Source organism: Bubalus kerabau, chromosome X (assembly GCF_029407905.1).
Source record: "Bubalus kerabau isolate K-KA32 ecotype Philippines breed swamp buffalo chromosome X, PCC_UOA_SB_1v2, whole genome shotgun sequence".
In the NCBI taxonomy this organism is placed as follows: domain Eukaryota; kingdom Metazoa; phylum Chordata; class Mammalia; order Artiodactyla; family Bovidae; genus Bubalus; species Bubalus kerabau.
Genome location: NC_073647.1, coordinates 13765523 through 13788364, shown reverse-complemented (window position 1 = coordinate 13788364; position 22842 = coordinate 13765523). Strand labels below are relative to the sequence as shown.

General features: G+C 39.8%; 1 non-coding gene across 1 annotated transcript; it reads left to right on the top strand.

Annotated features, from left to right (window-relative positions):
• The first annotated feature begins 330 nt into the window (after positions 1 to 330).
• On the top strand, positions 331 to 402 carry TRNAS-GGA (transfer RNA serine (anticodon GGA)). The gene has a single exon. It is a non-coding gene; the product is annotated as a tRNA-Ser (tRNA).
• Positions 403 to 22842: the final 22440 nt, after the last annotated feature.

The following is a 22842-nucleotide window of genomic DNA, read 5'->3' as shown; positions in this document are numbered from 1 at the left end:
AACAGTTTTTCTAGCACCCTGCCAAGTGTTTAATCCATTATGTATCTTTTCTGAGTTTGTACTTAATTTATAATCCGTGACTCAAGGTATCAGTCAACATTGTATTTGCTTCAAGTTATTTCTCATATACACATGGCCCCTTCTCCCAACTAAATTGTCATCATTTAAATTCTCTCTCTTTTCTCTTGTTTTATCTTTCAGAAGCATGTTTATCCATTCCTGGTAAGCACTATTTTCAACATCTTGATAATAAATAATTAAGCAAGAAAATAGACCAATATTCTGACTCTAAGTAGTTTAGTTTTGGAATTTTTACTGTGTCAAAGGTCTTCCCTTGTAGCTCAGTCGGTAAAGAATCTGCCTGGAATGCAGGAGACCTGGGTTCGATTCCCAGGTTGGGAAGATCCCCTGGAGAAGAGATTGAAACCCACCCCAATATTCTTGTCTGGAGAATCCCATGTACAAAGGAGCCTGGCAGGCTACAGTCCATGGGGTCACAAGAGTCAGACATGACTTAGCGACTAAACCACCACCACCACCACTGTGTCAAAAAGGTAGAACTTATTCTTAATACGTAATTTGTCAAGGTCTGTAGGGTTACAAAATGAACAAGATTTAACGTTAACACCCTTGACTGTTCAGTAAAGCAATATGAAAATTAAGTAACATGCAAATAAAGCAACAAATAAAAGGACAGAAAATTGCTCGGGCTCTAAGGCTTCCCTTGTGGCTTAGCTGATAAAGAATCCACCTGGGAGACTGGAGTTCAATCTGTGGGTTGGGAATATCCCCTGGAGAAGGGAAAGGCTACCCACTCCAGTATTGTGGCCTGGAGAATTCCATGGACTGTATAGTCCACGAGGTGGCAAAGAGTCGGACACAACTGAATGGCTTTCACTTCAAGTAAACATTACTGCAACAAAAATAGCCACAACAAAAGAAACCTTCAAGGATAATAACTTTTTATGGGAGAAGTTTAATTTGTTCATGAGGTGTATTAGTGAGGGTAGATGCTTAGAATGAATCAACAAAAACAAAGGTGTTGGTGATACAACAGAGAAGGAATAATCCATAGTGCAAGATTTCTACAACAAAATAAAGGATGGGACTCAGCTCACAGATGAGATCATGAGCCTTGCAAAGGAGAAAGGATACCCCTTTCCTGTGAAAGAAGTGAAAAAGGAAAATATAGGTATAGATGAAGATATAATTTTTGATTTGGTAGCAGTGAGACAAAGGGAGAAGGAAATTTAATGGTGTCCACTTCCTCTGTGAAATAGGCAAGAGGTAACTAACTGTGGAAGGTTAGAAGTTTAAAGAGAACAAAAAAGTTTTGAACCTTTTCTTGCAGAAAACAAAAGAGAGCTGAATGGGGAAATGTAGTAATATTGTCAGGCAGCATTAAAGATCCCTCTGTAGTAGGATTAATTCATGCAAATATTTGTTTGTGAAATATACATTATCTATGGTGGTTAATTTTATGTGTCAACTTGGCTGGGACACTGTGCCCAGATATTTGGTCTAACATCATTCTGGATATTTCTGGGAGAAAGTTTTTCAATAACATTTACATTTAAGTCAGTGGACTTTAAGGAAGGCAGATTGTCCTCAATAATATGAATGGGTCTCTTCCAATCAATTGAAAGCCTAAATAGAACAAAAGGCTGACTTTCCTCTGAGCAAGAGGGATTTCTCTTCAGACTTCATCTGCAACATCAATTCTTCCTTGAGTCTTTGACCTCACTGCCTTTGAACTTAAACTGCAACTTGTTCCTGAGTCTCCAGCCTGTCAGCCTCTCTCATCAAATTTTGGACTCACTAAGTCTCCCCAATTGCATGATCCACTTCCTTAAAATAAAGTTTTTTCTGTATATTTACACATACACTTGGTTCTGTTTCTCAGGAGAGCACTGAGAAACACATTACCAATACACAAAAGTGAATTAAACATAAATGTATGAAGAAAATGTTAAAATTAAAAACATTGATGCTTACAGATCACGAAACAGACCACCACAATGCTCAGTACCCCATCCTGATCCCACTTCTTCCCAAGACCATATTCTAAAATTGACAACAGCTTGCACGGTTGTATCTTTTTTGATAATAGCATTCAGCATTCCTCTGAAGACTGCAAAAACATAGATGTGGCTTGAACCGAAGTTGCATTTAAGAGGATGGTACAATACAAGGACAAAAAATTGAATAAAAAAATAAAATATTAATAGAGAGCCAATGCCCATACAGGAAAACAGGTAAGCTGAGAAGACTGGAAACCTATGAAATATGAGCTTAATTAGACAACATCCACTGTTGTCTGCTGTATAACAAAATTAGTTATAATTTTTAGTTAATATCCCCTAACATTTCACTGACTTATAACTAATAAAACTACCTCATCATGTAACTTATTTTGATCCATTGCTGTATGTTTTGCAAACAACTTATACTAGAAGGCTAACTGGAGAGTTACATTGCTTAAGATGTAAATGGATGATATACTCAGCTTTTCTTCTTCCACATGACAATGCAGGTGGCACCAAATATTGGGACATTGGGTATTTATCGGTGTAGCAAAGCACAAACCAAAACAGAACATATAAGCACTGTAACTCTCAACCCACCTCTACAAAGATGAAAGGGTCTTTTTTCCAAACATGAACTCTCACTAGGCTTCGTGACTTGATAAGAAGACATTGCTATGCCCCATTGACGCCTAAAGATTATGAATCTGTACTTAACCATTACCACACTTCAGGTTATATTGTCGTTGTTGTAGTTTAGTCACTAAGTAGAGTTCCATGCTTTTGTGACCCCATGAACTGTAGCTCACCAGGTACCAGTGTCCATGGATATTCCAGGCAAGAATACTGGAGGGGGTTGCCATTTCCTCTTCCTGGGAAACTTCCCCACCCAGGGATCTAGCCCATGTCTCCTCCTTGGCAGGTGGATTCTTTACCACTGGGCCACCAGGGAAGCCCCCTCATGTTATACACTTCAAACCTATCCAAATAAATATTTATTTTAAAAATTATTAAGTAAAATATCACTTTTTAGAGGATTACCTAAAAATTTAGTTATGAAAGGATTCCACCTCTCTCCCTTCTCACACACTTCACCCTTCTCTTTTGTCCCTCCCCATCATCAAAACAAAACAAAAAAAGATACACACTCATCTTTTTACAAGTTGTTGATATTTTAATCATCAACATTTGAGTACTTTGGTCTCTACAGAGGAGACTATCACTGTATGTTTGATGCCTGTGTAAATGACTATTCTGTCAGGGCTTTCCTGGAGTGATAGCAGATTGCTCAAGGTCTCGGGCTCCAGGTGGGCACAGGAGGGTACTTGGAGAATCGTCAGGAGAACTGTTGGAAAAGCCCTCCGGATTTCTTCATCCACCATCGGCTGATTTTCATTCTTCTTTTCATTCTGAGGGTGGTGGTTGAAGACTAGTATTGTTGATTTCTTCCCTTTCTTATCCCTTCCCTCATTCTGCTGAAGGGTTGATTTTACCTTCCTCGTGAGGTTTTGTATCTGGTAAGAAAACAAAGTCATCCAGAGAGACATTATTGAGGGAGGATGGGAGGGAGGACTTTGAGAGAATGGGTGTGCATTGAGGAGGTGTTTTGTGCCAGATAAGGGCAGGGTGGGGGATGAAGAGGAGGAGCATGAGTAGGGTAATCTGACCTTCTCACTGTCCAAGCCCCTGGATTGATCAGACATCTTTCTCTTCCTTTGTTTAGCGATTGACGCTTGTTGCTTCAAACTTACACTATCTGAATCTCTGACTCGTCTTCCTTCACTTCCTCAATTAGGTCTGCAATGTTGTAGCAACAGTAGCCTACACCAAGACTCCTGGACTCTCAATATATACCTTCCCAGGACAATGAAGAGCCACAACCATTAGCTTTGATTGGTCAGCAATAAATCCCTCCAACCAATGGTAGCCCTGACACAGCTTGACATCACATAGCACCACTCTTGAAAGTCCATGGGGAAGGGGAAGGGTACAGAGGCATCTAAATCCTCTGGTTTGAGAAGGGGAGTGCTTCATCAACCCCCATTAAAGAGCCTTCACAGGTACACTTTCTATGCTTCCTCATCTTGTCTGGTTCAGTTCTTGTTGTGTACATGTTAGGGAGTGAGTGTTCCCTCCAAACCATTCCTCATGGCCACTCCCATTCAGTGTTTATTTCTTTTGTCTTCCATATCTCATTTCTTAGTATTTTGTGTGTGTTTTTAACTTTTTTATTTTAGAAGTTTTAGATTTACAGAATTGTGAAGTGTATATTCGTATACTCCACAACCAATTCCCCATATTAACATTGTACATTAGTATGGAACATTTGTTCAAATTCTTGAACCAATACTGAAACAGTATTATTAACTAAAGTCTGGACTTTATCAGATTTCCTTGGTTTTTACCTAATGTCCTTTTGCTGACCTGGTATCCCATCCAGGGTAGTACACTAAATTTAGTCATTCCATGTTATGCCTTCTTAGGCTCCTCTTTGCTGTGACAATTTTTTAGATTTCTTGTTTCTGAGGACCTTGACAATTGGGAGTTTTGCATGTTGGCTTTTACATTAGATCCTAAGTTGTTATTGGTATTATCCTGAAAAGTTTTTATAACATTCTTCTTCCAAGGAACCTCAAATCAAGTTAGTACTATCAGTGTTGTGGACTTTCCCATGGCAATAGTTGAATTAGCCTCTTGGCTTTGTCACAGAGGTGACACACATGTTCCTCTCTGGAGCCCAGAGAATCAAGATCATTTGTATTTATAAGGCATACATGGCAGCAGCAGGAGCATTTTGTAAGGTACTAGGGAACCCATCTGCCAGTGCAGGAGATGCCAGAGACATGGGTTGGATCCCCTGGAGGAGAAAATGGCAACCCACTCCAGTATTCTTGCCTGGAAAATTCTATGGACAGAGGAGCCTGGCTGGCTACAGTTCATGGGATCACAAAGAGTCACACATCACTGATCTCACACACACACACACACACACACACACTGAGTCATTACTTTTGGAAGTATGACTTCAGTATCCCACACAGTAATTGCTCTTCTTCCATATGACCATCCTGTCTATTGAACAGACTATTAGTTTTTCACCTGAGTTCTATAGAAAGGGGACCAACATATGGTTGAGACAAAACCAGTCTTCACAAGGTAAGCATCATTTCTTTGAGGTTGGTATCAGTCACGAGTTAGTTTGGAATTGATACATATGATTCAACCTGTGACTCACAATTAAGTGCAGGTTGAGATACACAATTCAGAACAGCTTTAAGGAGGGTCCCAATCCAATAATCCTTTCACTTATGACAACTGGCTAAACTGATTTATGTTAGTCAAAGCTTCAGCAGGCACTCACCAATATACAGCACAAAGAAGCAAGGTCAAAGCACAAGCTAGCCAGAGGGCAGTCGCTCACAGTGCATGTTCACCAGCATACATCAGAGCCAGCTTGAAAGCCAAAGAAGAGAGAAAAGACACCTGGCAGTAAGGGACTGCATCTCAGTATTCTAATCTTGAGGCTAATTGCTGTCATCACTCCACAGAGACAGGATGGGTTCTTCAGCCAAAATTTGGTTTGGATGTCGAGACTAATGACACCCCAAGAGAGGATGAAAAAATTCATCACTCACATGAGTTCTTCTGGGGAGAGCAAAGCAAGCTCTCAAGCAGGTTCAAGAATGGCTTAAGAGAAAAGAGGGAGACTGGCTTTACCTTTATGGTGGTAAAAGGGGATAAAGTTGGAGAGTTCCACATAGGTCAGGGCATGGATGGTCTGAACTTCCTTTTGGCCCACAGAAGAGAATACCTGGGCTTTCTTATCAGATATAGGTATGAAGAGGAAGACGTGTGGGAGGGCTCTTTTATAGAAAAATGTGATGTAAATTCAAGGTGTTTATCACAGTTTTGAATTCTCATTACATTATAACCAAACTTCACATGTTGTTTTCAGTTAAACTGCTTTTTACTAGATTTGTGTTGCTCTTCAGTCACTCAGTCATGTCCAAATGTTTGTGACCCCATGGACTGTAGCACACCAGGCTTCCCTGTCCTTCACCATCTTCTGGAGTGTGCTCAAACTGATGTCCTTTGAGTCGGTGATACCATCCAAGCATCTCATCCTCTGTTGTCCTCTTCTCCTCAAGCCTTCCATCTTTCTCAGCATCAGGGTATTTTCCAATGAGTCTGCTCTTTGCCTCATGTGGCCAAAGTATTGGAGCTTCAGCATCAGTCCTTCCAATGAAAATTCAGAGTTGATTTCATTTAGCATTGACTGGTTTGATTTCCTTGATGTCCAAGAGACTCTCAAGAGTCTTCTACAGCACCGCATTTCAAAGGCAACAGTTCTTCAGTACTCAGCCTTTTTCATTGTCCAATTCTCAGATCCATTCAGGAGTACTGGAAAAACCATTGCTTTGACTATACACATCTTTGTAGGAAAGCGATATCTCTGCTTTTTAATATGCTGTCTAGGTTTGTCATAGCTTTACTTCCAAGAGAAAATGTCTTTAAATTTCATGGCTACAGTAACCACCCATAGTGATTTTGGAGCTCAAGAAGATAAAGTACATCACTGTTTCCATTGTATCCCCATCTATCTGCCATGAAATGATGGGACAAATGACTATACAGAATAGAGTCAGACATGACTGAGCTACTGAACTGAATTTAACTGAATGGACATGATGCCATGATATTAGTTTCTTGAATGTTGAGTTTTAAGCCAATATTTTTTTTTACCCTCTTCTTTCGTCTTCATCAAGAGGCTCTTTAATTCCTCTTTGCTTTCTGCAACAGGGTGGTGCCATCTCTATCAGTTCAGTCACTAAGTTGTGTCCAACTCTTTGTGACCCATAGACTGCAGCACACCAGGCTTCCCTATCCATCACCAACTCCCGGAGGTTGCTCAAACTCATGTCCATTGAGTTGGTGAGGCCACCCAACCGTCACATTCTCTGTCATCCCCTTCTCTTCCAGCCTTCAATCTTTGCCAGCATTAGGATCTTTTCCAATGAGTCAGTTCTTTGCATCAGGTGGCCAAAATACTGGAGCTTCAGCTTCAGCATCAGTCCTTCCAATGAATATTCAGGACTGATTTCCTTTAGGTTTTACTGGTTTGAACTCCTTGCAGTCCAAGAGACTCTCAAAGAGTCTTCTCCAACATCACATTTCAAAAGCATCAGTTCTTCAGTACTAAACTTTCTTTATGGTCTAACTCTCATATCCATACATGACCACTGGAAAAACCACAGCTTTGACTAGACGGGACCATTGTTGTTAAACTAACATCTCTGCTTTTTAATATGCTGTCTAGGTTGGTCATAGCTTTTCTTCCAAGGGGCAAGCATCTTTTCATCATGGTTGCAGTCAATATCTGCAGTGATTTTAGAGCCCCCCAAAATAAAGTCTGACACTGTTTCCACTGTTTCCCCATCTATTTCCAATGAAGAGATGGGACCAGATGCCATGATCTTAGTTTTCTGAATGTTGAGTTTTAAGCCAGCTTCTTCACTCTCCTCTTTCACTTTCATCAAGAGGCTTTTTAGTTCCTCTTCTCTTTGTGCCATAAGGGTAGTGTCATCTGCATATCTGAGGTTATTGATATTTCTCCATGCACTCTTGATTCCAGATTGTGATTCATTCAGCCCGGTATTTCACATGACGTACTCTGAAAATAATTTTAATAAGCAGAGTGACAATATAAACTTTGACGTACTCCTGTCACAATTTGGAACCAGTCCATTGTTCCATGTCTTGTTCTAACTGTTGCTTCTTGACCTGCATACAGATTTTTCAGGAGGCAGGTAAGATAGTCTGTTATTCCCATCTGTTGAAGAAATTTCCACTGTTTGTTGTGATCCACACTGTAAAGACTTTGGCCTAGTCTGTAAAGAAGAAGTAGATGCTTTTCTGGAAGTCTTGTGCTTTTTCTATGATCTAATGGATGCTAGAGGTTAATCTCTAGTTCCTCTGACTTTTCTGGACCCACCTTGAGCATCTTACAGTTCTTGGTTCACATACAGCTGAAGCCTAGCATTAAGAAGTTTGACCATTACTTTGCTAGTGTGTGAGATGAGTGCACTTGTGCGGTAGTTTGAACATTCTTTGGCATTGCATTTCTTTGGGACTGGAATGAAAACTGGCCTTTTCCAGTCCTGTGGCCACTGATGAGTTTTCCAAATTTCCTGGCATATTGAGTGCAGTACTTTCACAGCCTCATCTTCTAGGATTTGAAATGGCTCAGCTGGAATTCCATCACCTCCACTAGCTTTGTTTGTAGTGACATTTCCTGAGGCCCACATGACTTCTCATTCCAAGATGTCTGGCTCTAGGTGAGTTATCACACCCTCATGGTTATCTGGGTCATTAAAATCTTTTATGTAGAGTTCTGTGTATTCTTGCCACCTATTATTATCACCTGCTTCTGTTATGTACATAACATTTCTGTCCTTATTGTGCCCATCTTTGCATGAAATATTCCCTTAGTATCTCTAGTTTTCTTAAAGAGATTTCTAGTCTTTCCAATTCTATTGTTTTCTTCTATTTCTTTGCATTGATCACTTAGAAAGGCTTTCTTATCTCTCCTTGCTATTCTTTGGAACTCTGCATTCAGATGGGTATATCTTTCCTTTTCTCCTTTGCCTTTAGCTGCTCTTCTTTTCTCAGCTATTTGTAAGGCCTCCTCAGACAGCCGTTTTGCCTTTTTGCATTTCTTTTTCTTGGGGATGCTCTTGATTACCACCTCCTGTACAATGTCATGAACTTCTGTCCATAGTTCTTCAGGCACTCTGTCTATCATATCTAATCCTTTGAATCTATTTGTCACTTCCACTGAATAATTATAAGGGGTTTAATTTAGGTCATACCTGAACAGCCTAATGGTTTTCCCTACTTTCTTCAATTTAAGTCTGAATTTTGTAATAAGGAGTTCATGATCTGAGCCACATTCAGACTGGGAGCTGACGGTTTACCATCCTATGGAAAACCAGTTATCCCAGCGCAGTTCACTAAACAGATCATTGTTTCACCACTGATTTGAAAATTCAACTTTCATGTAAAATAAACATACCAAAGTTTCTATTTGAATTCTCAGATATACTAGATAGATCTATTTTCTCTGAAAGCAGATTATCTTATACTACTGTAATTGGATACAACAAGATCCCATGTAAACTTCTCAGCCTATCCTAGTCTGATGTATTTATTTCAGATGAACAAAATGTTTGGTTTATCAATTTTTCATTGGATATTCTAAAATACTCAAAGAATTTAAAACTATGAAAACTATTGGTCTAAATTAGCAAGTGAAAAACAGTTAAAATACTGCCTTCATCTATTTACCATCTACTTAAAGCCATGTTCAGAAAGATAGTTGTAAAAAGTGTGCATATCACAGGGTGTTTTCAGTCTTTAGTGCTTAGTGTTCTTTTTTTAAAATATTCATTCATGTACTTGAGTTTGTAACAATAAAACTGTTAACTGATTTTAAGCTTAACATTTTCTAAAGCAAATATCATAAAGCAGGGGACATGATATAGTATATGCATAATGATTTGAGTATTCACTCCTCTAGTAGCTCATCAATGATGCATTGAGCAGTAACCATAATATTGTGTCTCATGTGTTCATGTGGTTGGGATTATAGAGATAAATGACATATGCTTGTCTTTATTGTATATTGGGATAGACGAATAGGTACATAAAAATTTCTAATACAAAATGGCAATTGCTTTAATATAAGTATCTGTAGGAAAACAGAAGCAATAAACTCTGCTGACATTGGTGGCAGAGAGGCTTCAGAGAAGAAGAACCATTTGAATTTAGCTTTAAAGAATAAGGACACTTTCATCACTCTGCAGCTTTAGGTGGGGAAGGGAAAGCAATTCCTACAAAGAGGAAAAAAACATCTAGTCGTATTTTATTTTGTGGAGAAGGCACCTAACAGCTTATTACTCGCAGTCTTAAATGATGCTAATGTGGAAAGATGGGCAAACATCAGAGACCAAAAACAGAAAGCAACAACAACAACAAAAAGCATCAAGGGAACAAGGGACTTTGGACAAGTGCTGATCAGGAAGTAATAAAATGAAAACATGCTTTGAAAAATGCATGATTTTTCTGAGGAAAGAAGAACTTGGAGCTGCATTCACTGGAAGGAAGCAACAGTCAAAGCAGTCTAAGATCAGCTTGTTATGTTGGCAGTTATGTAAGACATATGGGTTGCTGTACATTTAGGACCCATGGAGGAGGTTGGAGAAAAGGAAGTAGGTATTCCAGAAATGATTCATTAGGTAGAAAGAGAAAGTTAGAAATCAGATACTATTGCCACTTATACAATAAATTAATCATAAGCCATAGACAGATACATTTATCTAAGGAATGATGCTAAAGCTGAAACTTCAGTACTTTGGCCACCTCATGTGAAGAGTTGACATTGGAAAAGACTCTGATGCTGGGAGGGATTGGGGGCAGGCAAAAAAGGGGACGACAGAGGATGAGATGCTGGATGGCATCACCGACTCGCTGGACGTGGGTTTGGGTGAACTCTGGGAGTTAGTGATGGACAGGGAGGCTTGGCCTGCTACAATTCATGGGGTTGCAAAAAGTCGGACACGACTGAGCGACTGAACTGAACTGATAGACACACACTTTTATCTAAAGGTACCAGAATTCCTAACCTCTGAGAGAAGGCATCCCCAAATTCTGTGCAGTTAAGGAAAAAAACAAAGGCTCATGACTCAAGGCTTAACAGCAGTTAACATAGGACATGGTAGGTTTGGGGCAGTAGAGGAGAGAGAAGCAAGAAGTATGTATGAACATAGGTATGTATATATGCACTTACATTATAAATAAAAACAGAAGACAATTTAATCATATGCTTATTATTGTTCTAATATAATATCAGGTGTTTTACATATATTGCTCCATTCAATCCCAGCAGACGCTAAGAGCTAAGATATAGATGCATGCTATCATTATTTCCATTTTAAACATGAGAAAACTAAGTGTTACAGAAGTTAAGAAACTTACTCAAGGTCAAATAGCTTTTAGGTGGTGAAGCTATAAATTGAGATTGGACTTCAAATCCTGTGGTCCAAACTGCTGAACTGGATAATGTTACATTCCCTCTGCTACAACCCTAGTCTCAGTCATCATCATATCATACCTGAGTAGTGCCAAGAGCCTGACACTGCTCTGATCCTACACTGTTAACAACATTCAACGAAATTTCTAAAACAGAAATAAGACTACATCACTTTCCTTTTTCAAACAATGTAGCAGCTCTCCATTGGACATAAGAAAAAATTCAGTTTCTTACCCCACAAGTCCCTAGAAGACCCGGTCTCCGCCTCTCCAGCCCCAGTCTTTTATCTTTACTCTGCCCTCTCTGACTGTACTCCAGTTACACTCAACCCTTTGCAGTTCCTCAACACACTGTTCTTGTTCTCACCTCGACATGACTGCTTGCTCTTCAACCTAAAATGCTCTTCTTCAAAATCTTCACACAACTGACTGTATCTCATTCTTCAAATATTTATTCAGATATCAACTACTCAGAGAAGGTTTCCCCACACCTTTTAGCCAAAGCAGCTCTCCTCTGCCCCACACCAATGCCATGAACCACCCTTTCATCATAAAAATAGAAATTACTTGATGACAGGAACTATTGACTTTATGTCCTTCACTATAGGTCCAGAACAAAGAACAATATCTGACACATAGTAGGCCCTCAAGACGTTTGTTTGCTGAAATACTGGTATCTTTCTTAAAGTGTCATACTCACATGTATATATAAGTATACATGCGCACACACACACACATATGCTTTTGTGAAATATGTGAGCTTAATATTATCTCATACAAGTGGAATGTAACCCAACACCACAAATTTCATCTCAACGTCAAGACTAATGATGCCACACATACACCAAGAAAATATGAAAATGATTATTACTTGCATAATGAATTATGCATCAAAAATAGAGTGAGGCCCAAAAAAAAGGAGAAAAAATAGTAACTGCAAGGTGATGGGTAATTAGATAATTGTGATTCTTTCATTCTATAAATGTAGGTATAGTAATAGATACACTCAAAACATCAAGTTCTATACCTTAAACATATGCAATTTTTATTTGTCCATTATAAGTCAATAATAGTGAATAAAAATGAGATTAATCTCTTTTACAATTTATCCATTATGTTTGTTTGTTAACTATAACATTGCATGGTTAATTTAATTTGAACTTGTTTACAGAAGCCATTACAGCAACTTCAGCATGAGACAAGAAAAGGAGGTGAGTGTTCCATTGAATATCTTCTTCAGGAAATAGTGTTGTGTATTCTCAAAAGCAAAATGAGTGTCTGGGTTCTCTCAATGTGTAGAACTCCAAAGAGGATAAGGAGTGCCATGGTGAGATATTGTATTGTGGCTTTAATATGTGCAGAAAATGTGTGATCTTGATTTATATTTTGGGCACAATCTCTCTGGAGGAAAGAGATTCTGTGAGTTCATTACCCTAATGAGACAACCTTGGATATAAATTGTTTGAATTGGCCAGAACAGATGGTCAACCCATTGACAGTGGCCCAAATATCTATAAAGGTGTGAAGATGAAGCCAATTCTTGGCCAACACATTCTCTGCTAAAGTAACTGCTTAAAGTTTGAACATTTAATCTGATCTTTGGGTCAGTCCTTTATCAGGAACATTCTGATTAAGAGACAAAAACTGGCAACTCTCAAGCAAGCTCCATGAAGCGTGATAGTGACAATACCATTGGTTCGGTGAATGAAATCCATTTGGTTTTCACTGTGTTGATCCTGAGGGGATCCACTGGTGCCCAAGGCTTCTAGGAGATGAACTCTTGTAGTAGTGTGGCATCTGACAGGGGGCTGGGCACAGGAGAAGCTACCATCTCCTGAAGATAGGGTATGCAGACGGCCCAGGTTCAGCTCCATCCTGTAGAAAGGAGGCCTCACTAGCTATGCTGAGCTTGCAGAGTGCTACTTCTGTAATCAAAGGCCAAATGGGCAGCTGGATATGGAGGGTCATAGGTTCAAGACCTTAGATAGTCTATATTTCCAGGCAAGTCCAGCATGTACCCACGATTGCTACACTAAGGGCATACGGCACTGGGCAAAAGTGTGCAGTTCCTTGTATTAGAAGCCCATGAAACCAATGGCCATCACTGATGGGACAGGGACTCCAGGATACATGAGAGGTTTCTAAAGCTTGCACAGTGAAGAAGTCTCAGGGGGGCCTAATAGGGGTGCCTGTTCTATGGCAGTTTAGGCAGATTCTAGAATCTTTTGACACAGGGAGTATTATACAAGGGGCCTATATGGAAGTTACTGAGCAAAAAAAAAAAAAAAAAATGTGTATATGAGGAAATGTTGCCTCCAGAATATAAAAATGTCTAAACCATGTTGGTCTTGTTTTAGCAGTATGGGTACTGAGAAGACTAAAAGCAGTTTCTCGACACTCTAAAGATTAGAGCAGTCCTCCACTTACCAAAGAATTTTCAGGAAATTAACTAAAGTTGTGGGACCATGTACTATGTGTGTCATAGGAATCTCTTCAAAGGAGGATGTCATCACTGTGAGGTCATAATTTTGTACTTGGAAAAAGGTAGAGCTGGTGAAAATATTGTCTGCAAAGACTATGTGAGATGGCAGGTGTGGATATTGGGCCCACTGAATACACAGATGAAGGTGTATTGTGTCCCTTTTCAGGTGAATTTTAAGTATAGTTGAGAGGTTGTTGAAATAGACACTGGAAAGAAAATGATAGCCAAATGATCTGCTATGACTACAAATTATTTGCCAGTTATTTAGCGGAAGCAGTGTTTTCAACAATATACATGGAGCCTTAGTGAGTGGGTCCATGACACCAAGGACACACATTCACACTGAGGCACTGTTCTTGTTTTCCAGGTTTAAGATCAAGTAAAATTTGTCTATTAAGTGCAGGAGGAGTGGGGATAACCACACTCTCTCTAAACTGGTTTCCTATAATGGGTTTCAATCTGTGAAGACCCTGCTTTCATTTAGATTGTATCTTTTTAGAAACAACTGAGGTGAAAAGTGTGATTGTAACTAAGGGGAAAGACCCACAGGGTCTCATTTCTTTAAAGCTGATTATAGGAGCCAAAACCTTAACTTTATTACTCATTGGGTCAGAATATCCACGTGCCCTTGAGGATATTTGGGGGTAATGGATGTTTTGGCTATGAGAAATGTAGGCAAGGCAGTAATTCCAATGTATAAGATCAGGTATATCTGCTTCTATTTCATGTTCCTTTATTCCCTGGCTGTTTTTATCAGCTTGCCCAAAGGTGGGCCAGAAGAGGAACAGAAATTGATGAGGCTTAAAAACTCAATTGTTAAACATCAAGAGTGGAACCTGTTTATTACACAAGGCCACCACCACTACATAACCCCTCTACCCAGACAGGATCTTCAAAACACCCGGGACTCCAAGTCTTTTCCTCATCACCAGTGGGATAAAGTGTTCAGGAAGAAATCTTCAATGCTCAGAAATCTTCAGTCTTCAGTGCTCAGGCCTCACCCAGTTATAATTCTCAGTTTCTGAGTAACTATGGACTGTCTGGTCTGGGCCCTAAACTAAAAGGATGCCACCTCCCTCCCTTCTCACATACCTGACCATTCCCTTCCTTCCCTTCCCATCATCAAAACACACACATGTCTTTTTACAATTTGTTGATACTTTAATTATCAACATCTGAGTATGTTGGGCTCTACAGAGGGGACCTTCTGGCATCTGGCTTCAACAGTATGTGAACCATGAAATTCCAGATGTTCAAACTGGATTTAGAAAAGGCAGAGGAACCAGACATCAAATTGCCAACATCCACTGTATCATAGAAAAAGCAAGAGAGTTCCAGAAATTCATCTACTTTTGCTTTACTGACTAAGCCAAAGTCCTTTGACTGTGTGAATCACAACAAACTGTGGAAAATTCTTAAAGAGATGGGAATACCAGACCACCTGACTTTCCTCCTGAGAAATCTGTATGCAGGTCAAGAAGCAACAGTTAGAAATAAACATGGAACAAAAGATTGGTTCCAAATTGGGAAAGGATTACATCAAGACTGTATATTGCCATCCTGCTTATTTAAATTATATACAGAGTATATCATAAGAAATGCTGGACTGGATGAAGCACAAGCTGAAATCAAGATTGCTGGGAGAAATATCAATAACTTCAGATATACAGATAACACCAACCTTTTGGCAGAAAGCAAAGAGGAACTAAAATGCCTCTTTATGAAAGTGAAAGAGGAGAGTGAAAAAGCTGGCTTAAAACTCAACATTCAAAAAACGAAGGTCATGCCATCCTGTCCCATCACTTCATGTCAAATAGATGGGAAAACAATGGAAACAGCCTCAGACTTTACTTTATTGGACTCCAAAATCATTGCAGATGGTGACTGCATCTGTGAAATTTAAAGAGGCTTCCTTCTTGGAAGAAAACCTATTACCAACCTAGACAGCATATTAAAAAACAGAGAGATATTATTTGCTGACAAAAGTCTATCTAGTCAAAGCTATGGTTTTTCCAGTAGTCATAGATGGATGTGACAGTGTCGAGACCGGCTGTACAAGCAGTGTTTCTAAAAGCACGATGTGGCGGGAGGATGAGAAACAAGACACAAGAATTCAGTGAAAAGTGAGGATCAGGGGACCAACACTGCTCCAAGTTGAAGGTGCCAAAACTTTATTGTACTCTCAGCTGTGAAGGAAAGAACGTGCAGGGAGTTAAGCTATAACTCATGTGGCCTTCAGGGCCAAAGAACAAAGTGATTATTAACCACTGGGTAACTAACAAACGGTAATCAATAACATATCAGTAACTAAGACTCATATTCTTATCTATAGATTTTCCTCCAGATATGTAAAACATGTGACTTTGAGATGCCAGTTGGGAAACAGTTGGTCAATTTTCCAACCCCAGGATCATATCTTGTTTTCAAGATTATGATCTATTCCTTCTGGATTTGTTCCAAGAGTCTCATGCCTTATAGCATCCAGTTTATCAATAATTAAAAATTCCTTTTGTGGCCCTTTCTGGGGCCTGCTTTTCTTTTATTCTTCCTGTCTCCTACATGAGAGTTGGACTATAATGAAACTGAGTATCAAAGGATTGATACTTTTGAACCCTGGTGTTGGAGAAGACTTTTGAGAGGCCCTTGGTCTACAAGGACATCAAAAGAGTCAATCTTAAAGGAAATCAGTCCTGAATATTCATTGGATGGACTGATGCTCAACCTTAAGCTCCAATACTTTGGCCACCTTATGCAGAGAACTGATGCATTGGAAAAAACCCTGATGCTGGGAAAGATGGAAGGCAGGAGGAAAACTGGACAACAGAAGATGAGATGGGAGGATGGCATCACTGACTCAAGGGACATGAATTTGAGCAAACTGCAGCAGATGGTAAAGGACAGGCAAGGCTGGCGTGCTACTGTCCATGGGGTTGCAAAGAATCAGACATGACTGAGCAACTGAACAACAACAAATCTAGTGAAAAGCAGTTTAACTGAAAACAATAGGAGACGCTTAGTTATAACGGTTGTGAGAATTCAAAACACTGCTAAACATCTTACATTTACATCACATTTTTCCATAAAATGGCCCTAGCACACCTCTTCCCCTACTTACCTATATCTGATAAGAAAGCCCAGGTACACCCTTCTGTGGGCCAAAAGGAAGTTCAGACCATACATGCCCTGACCTATGTGTGGGACTCTCCGGCTTTATCTACTATTTCCACCATAAAAGTCAAGCCTGTCTCCTTCCTCTGCTCTCTTAAGCAATTCTTGAACCTGCTTGAGATCTTGCTTTGCTCTCCCCCAGAAAAACTCATTATGTGAGTGAGAGAATTTTTTCATATTCTCTGGGGTATGTGTCATTAGTCTCGACATCCAAACCAAATTTTGTTTGAAGGATCCATCCTGTCTCTGTGGAGTGATGGCAGCAGTTAGCCCCAAGAGAAAAATACTGAGATGCTGTCCCTTACTGCCAGGTGTCTTTTCTCTCTTCTTTGTCTTTTGAACTGGATTTGCCGTATGCCAGTGTACATACATTCTGAGCTACTGCCCTGTGGCTAGCTTGTGCTTTGACCTTGCTTCTTTTTCCTGCATTTATGGGTGCCCGCTAAAGCTTTTACCAATATAAATCAGTTTAGCCAGTTGGCATATAGTGAAAGGATTTCTGTATTGGGATCCTCATTAAAGCAGTTCTGAATTGTGTATCTTATCCTGGACTTATGTGTGAGTCTCAGGTTGAATCATGTGTATCGATTCAAAACTTACTCATGACTGACACTAACCTCAAAGAAATGATGCATACCTTGTGAACACTGTTTGTATCTCAACCATATGTTGGCCCCTTTCTCTACAGAACTCATAACAAAAACTGATAGGCAATTCAATAGACAGGATGGTGGCTAATATGGAAGAAGAGCAGTTACTATGTGGGATGCTGAAGTCATACTTCTAAAAGTAAATGACTCACTGTGTGTGTGGGGGGGGGAACAGTCATGTCTGATCCTCTGTGACCTCATGAACTGTAGCCAGCCATGCTCCTCTGTCCATGGAATTTCCCAGGGGAGAATACAGGAGCAGGTTGCCATTTCCTCCTCCAGGGGATCCAACCCATGTCTCCTGCATCTACTGCATTGGCAGGTGCATTCACTAGAAAGTTACAAAATGCTCTTGCTGCTGCCATCTATGCTTCATAAATGCAAATGATCTTGATCCTTTGGGCTCAAGAAAGAAACATGTGTGTCACCTCAGTGAAAAAGCCAAGAGAGATGTATTCCAACACTGCCATGTGGAAGTCCACAACACTGATATTACTAAGGAGATTTGAGGTTCTCCAGAAGAAGAAAATTATAAAAACTTTTCAGGATAAGGTCACTAACATCTCAGGATCTAATGTAAAAGCCAACATGCAAAACTGTCATTTGTCAAGGTCTTCAGAAACAAGAAAGCTAAAAAATTGTCACAGCAAAGAAGAGCCTAAGAAGGCAGAACATGGAATGACTAAATTTAGTGTAGCATCCTGGATGCTGGGACAGAAAAGAATATTAGCTAAAAACCAAGGAAATCTAATCAAGTCCAGACCATAGTTGATAATACTGATTAACGGTTGGTTCGTGAAGTTGAACTAATGTTCCATAAAAATGTGCAATGCTGAAAAGGAGAATTGGTTGTGGAGTATATGAATATAATCTTCACAATTATTCCATAAATATAAAACTTATAAGGTAAACAGTTTTATTAAAAAAAATCAAGCACAAAATACTAGGTGATGAGATCTGGAAGACAGCAGTATTAAATACTGAATGAGGGTGCCATGACGCATGAGGGTTTGCAAGGAACACTCGCTCCCTAAGTTTTACGCCACAAAAACTGAACCAGACAAGAGGTGGAAGCATGGAAAGTGAACTTGGGAAAGCTCATTAAGGGGTGTTGATGAAGCACTCCTTCTCTCAAAACAGAGCACCTAAACTCCTCTGCAGCCTTCCCCTCCCCCATGGATCTTCAAGGGCGGTGCTTTGTGTAGTCAAACCATGTCAGGGCTACAACTGGTTGGAGGAATTTCTTGCTGACCAGTCAAAGCTGGTGGTTGTGGCTCTTCATTGTCCTGGGAAGGTATACATAGAGAGGCCAGGAGCCTTGGTGTAGGCCACTGTTGCCTCACCATGACTGACCTAATTGAGGAAGTGAAGGAAGAAGAGTCAGAGATTCAGATAGCGTAAGTTTGGAGCAACAAGTGTCAATCGCTAAACAAAGGAAGAGAAAGAGATGTCTGATCAATCCAAGGGCTTGAACAGTGAGAAGGTCAGATTACACTACTCATGCTCCTCCTCTTCATCCCCTACCCTGCCCTTGTCTGGCACAAAACCCCTCCTCAATGCACACCCGTTCTCTCAAAGTCCTCCTTCCCATCCTCCCTCAATAATGTCTCTCTGGATGACTTTGTTTTCTTACCAGATATGAAAGCTCATGAGGAAGGTAAAATCAACCCTTCAGCAGAATGAGGGAAGGGATAAGAAAGGGAAGAAATCAACGATACTAGTCTTCTACCACCACCCTCAGAATGAAAAGAAGAATGAAAATCAGCTGATGGCGGATGAAGAAATCCCGGAGGGCTTTTCCAACAGTTCTCCTGACGATTCTCCAAGTACCCTCCTGTGCCCACCTGGAGCCCGAGACCTTGAGCAATCTGTTGTCACTCCAGGAAAGCCCTGACAGAACAGTCATTTGTGTAGGGATCAAACAACAACAATGGTCCTCTCTGTAGAGGCCAAAACACTCAGATGTTGGTGATTAAAGTATCAGCAAGTTGTAAAAAGATGTGTGTGTGTGTATCTGTTTTTGATGATGGTGAGGAAAGGAAGGGATGGGTCAGGTGTGTGAGAAGGGAGGGAAGCTGCATCCTTTCAGTTTAAAGCCCAGAACAGGCAGTCCTTAGCTACTCAGACACTGGGAATGAGGACTGGGTGAAGACTGAAGATTTCTGATCACTGAAGGTTTCTTCCTGAACACTTCATCCCACTGGTGAGGAGGGAAAGGACTTGGTATTTCTGGGTGTTTCAGAGGTCCCATCTGGGGAGAGGGGTGAGGTATGGGTGGTGGCCCTGTGTAATAATCAGATTCCACTTTTGATGTTTGACAATTGAGTTTTTAAGCCTCATCAATTTCTGTTCCTTCTCTGGCCCACCTTTGGGCAAGCTGATAAAAACAGCCAGGGAATAAAGGAACATGAAATTGAAATGGATATACCTAACCCTAACCATGAATTACTGCCTTGCCTGCATTTCCCATAGCCAAAACATCCATTACCCCCAAATACACTCTAGTGCCCATGGACAATCTGACCCAAGGAGTAATAAAATTAAGTCTTTGGCCCCTATAATCAGCCTTAAAAATATGAGACCCTGTGGACCTTTCCCCTTAGTTACAATCACACTTTTCACCTCAGTTGTTTTTAAAAAGATACAATCTAAATGAAAGCAGGGTCTTCACAGCTTGAAACCCATTATAGGAGACCAATTTAGAGAGGGTGTGGTTATCCCAACTCATCCTGCACTTAACAAATTTTACTTCATCTTAAACCTGGAAAACAAGAACAGTGCCTCAGGGCAAACTTGTGCCCTTGGTGTCATGGACCCACTCACTAGGGCTCCATGTATATTATTGAAAATACTGCTTCCATGAAATGACTGGTAAATACTTTGTACTCATAGCAAATCATTTGGGTATCATGTGCTTTCCAGTGCCAATTTCAACAGCCTATCAGCTATACTTAAACTTCACCTTAAAAGTGGCATGATACACCTTCACCTGTCTATTCAGTGGGCCCAGTGTCCACACTTGCCATCTCACATAGGCTTTGCAGGCAATATTTTCACCAGCTCTAGCTTTTTCCAGGTAAACAATTAGGACCTCACACTGATGACATCCTCCTTTGAGGAGATTCCTATGACACATAGAAAGTGGGACCACCACTTTAGTTAAGTTCCTGAAAATACTTTGGTAAGTGGCTGACTGCTCCAATCTTGACAGTGTTAAGAAGCAGCTTTTAGTCTTCTTACTACCCATACTGTTAAAAAAAAAGCCCAACGAGTATCAGACATTTTTATATTCTGGAGGCAACATTTCCTAATATACACATTTTTTTTTTTTTTTTTTTGCTCAGTAACTTCCATATAGGCCCCTTGTATAATACTCCCTGTTTCAAAAGATTCTAGAATCTGCCTAAATTGCCAGAGAACAGGCACTCCTATTAGGGCCCCTTTGAGACTCCTTCACTGTGCAAGCTTTATCAACCTTCTCTCCTGTATCTTGGAGTGCCTGTCCCAACAGTGATGGCCATTAGTTTCATGGGCTTCTGATATAAGGAACTGCCCACCTTGGCCCAGTGCTATATGCCCTTAGTATAACAATTGTGGGTACATGCTTGACTTACCTGGAAATATAGACTATCTTGTATTTAAACCTATGACCCTCCATATCCAGCTGCCCATTTGGCATTTGATTATGGTAGTAGCACTCTGCAAGCTCAGCATAGCTAGTGAGGCCTCCTTGCTACAGGATAGAGCTGAACCTGGGCCGTCTGCATACCCTATCTTCAGGAGATGGTACCTTCTCCTGTTCTCAGCCCCCTGTCAGATGCCACACTGCTACAAGAGTTCATATTTTAGAATCCTTAGACACAGGTGGATCCCCTTAGGATCAACACAGCGAAAACCAAAGGGAGTTCATTTAATGAACATAGTATTGTCACTATCACACTTGATGGAGCTTTCTTGAAAGTTGCACTTTTCATCTCTTAATCAGAAAACTCCTGATAAAGGACTGACCCAAAGTTCAGATCAAATGTTCAATATTAGGCAGTTAATTTACCAATGAATGTGTTGACCAACAATTGGCCTAACTGTCACACCTTTATAGATCTTTGGGCCCTGCCAATGGGTTAATCATCTGTTCTGGCCAAGTCAAACAATTTCTATCCAAGGTTGTCTCACTTAGGGTAAAGAACTCACAGAACTTCTTTCCTCCCGAGAGATTATACCCCAAATATAAATCAAGGTCACACATTTTCTGCACGTATTAAAGCCACAATACAATATCTCAACATGGCACTCTTTATCCTCTTTGGAGTTTTACACGTAGAGAGAATCCCAGACACTCATTTTATTTTAGAGAATGCACAACAGCAACTGATGAACAAGATATTCAATGGAACACTCAACTCCTTTAAGTGCTCTCTCACTGCAGCTGGCATAATGGCTTCCATAAACAAGTCCAAATTAAATTAAACATGCAGAGTTTTAGGTATCAAACAAACATCATGGGTAAACTGTAGTAGAAATTGATCCATTGTTTTAATCAGTTCTTTTGACTTATAATGGACAAATAAAAATTGCATATGTTTTACACGTGGTTGACCAGTTTTTCCAGCACCATTTATTAAAGAGACTGTCTTTTCTCCAATGTATATTTCTGCCTCCTTTGTCAAAGATAAGTATCCATAGGTGCATGGATTCATTCCCGGACTTTCTTTTTTGTTCCATTGATCTATATTTCTGTCTTTGTGCCTGTACCACAGTTCTGGATGACTGTAGCTTTCTAGTATAGTCTGAAGTCAGGCAGGTTGATTCCTCCAGTTCCATTCTTTTTTCTCAATATTGCTTTGGCTATTTGAGGTCTTTTGTGTTTCCATACAAATTGTGAATTTATCTGTTGTAGTTCTGTGAAAAAAAAAAGCATTGGTAGCTTGATAGGGATTATAATGAATCTATAGATTGCTTTGGGTAGTATACTCATTTTCACTATATTGACTCTTCCAATCCATGAACACGGTATATTTCTCCATCTATTTGTGTCATCTTTGATTTCTTTCAGCAGTGTTTTATAGTTTTCTATATATATATATGTCTTTTGTTTCTTTAGGTAAATTTATTCCTAAGTATTTTATTCTTTTCCTTGCAATGTGGAACAGGATTGTTTCCTTAATATCTCTTTCTGCTTTTTCATTGTTATTTGTATAGGAATGCAAGGAATTTCTGTGTGTTAATTTTATATCCTGTAATTTTACTTTATTAATTGATTAGCTCTAGCAATTTTCTGGTTGTGTCTTTAGGGTTTTCTATGTTGAGGATCATGACATGTGCAAACAGTGAGAGTTTTACTTATTCTTTTCCAATCTGAATTCCTTTGGATTCTTTTTCTTCACTGATTGCTGTGGCTAAAACTTCCAAAACTATGTTGAATAGTAGTGGT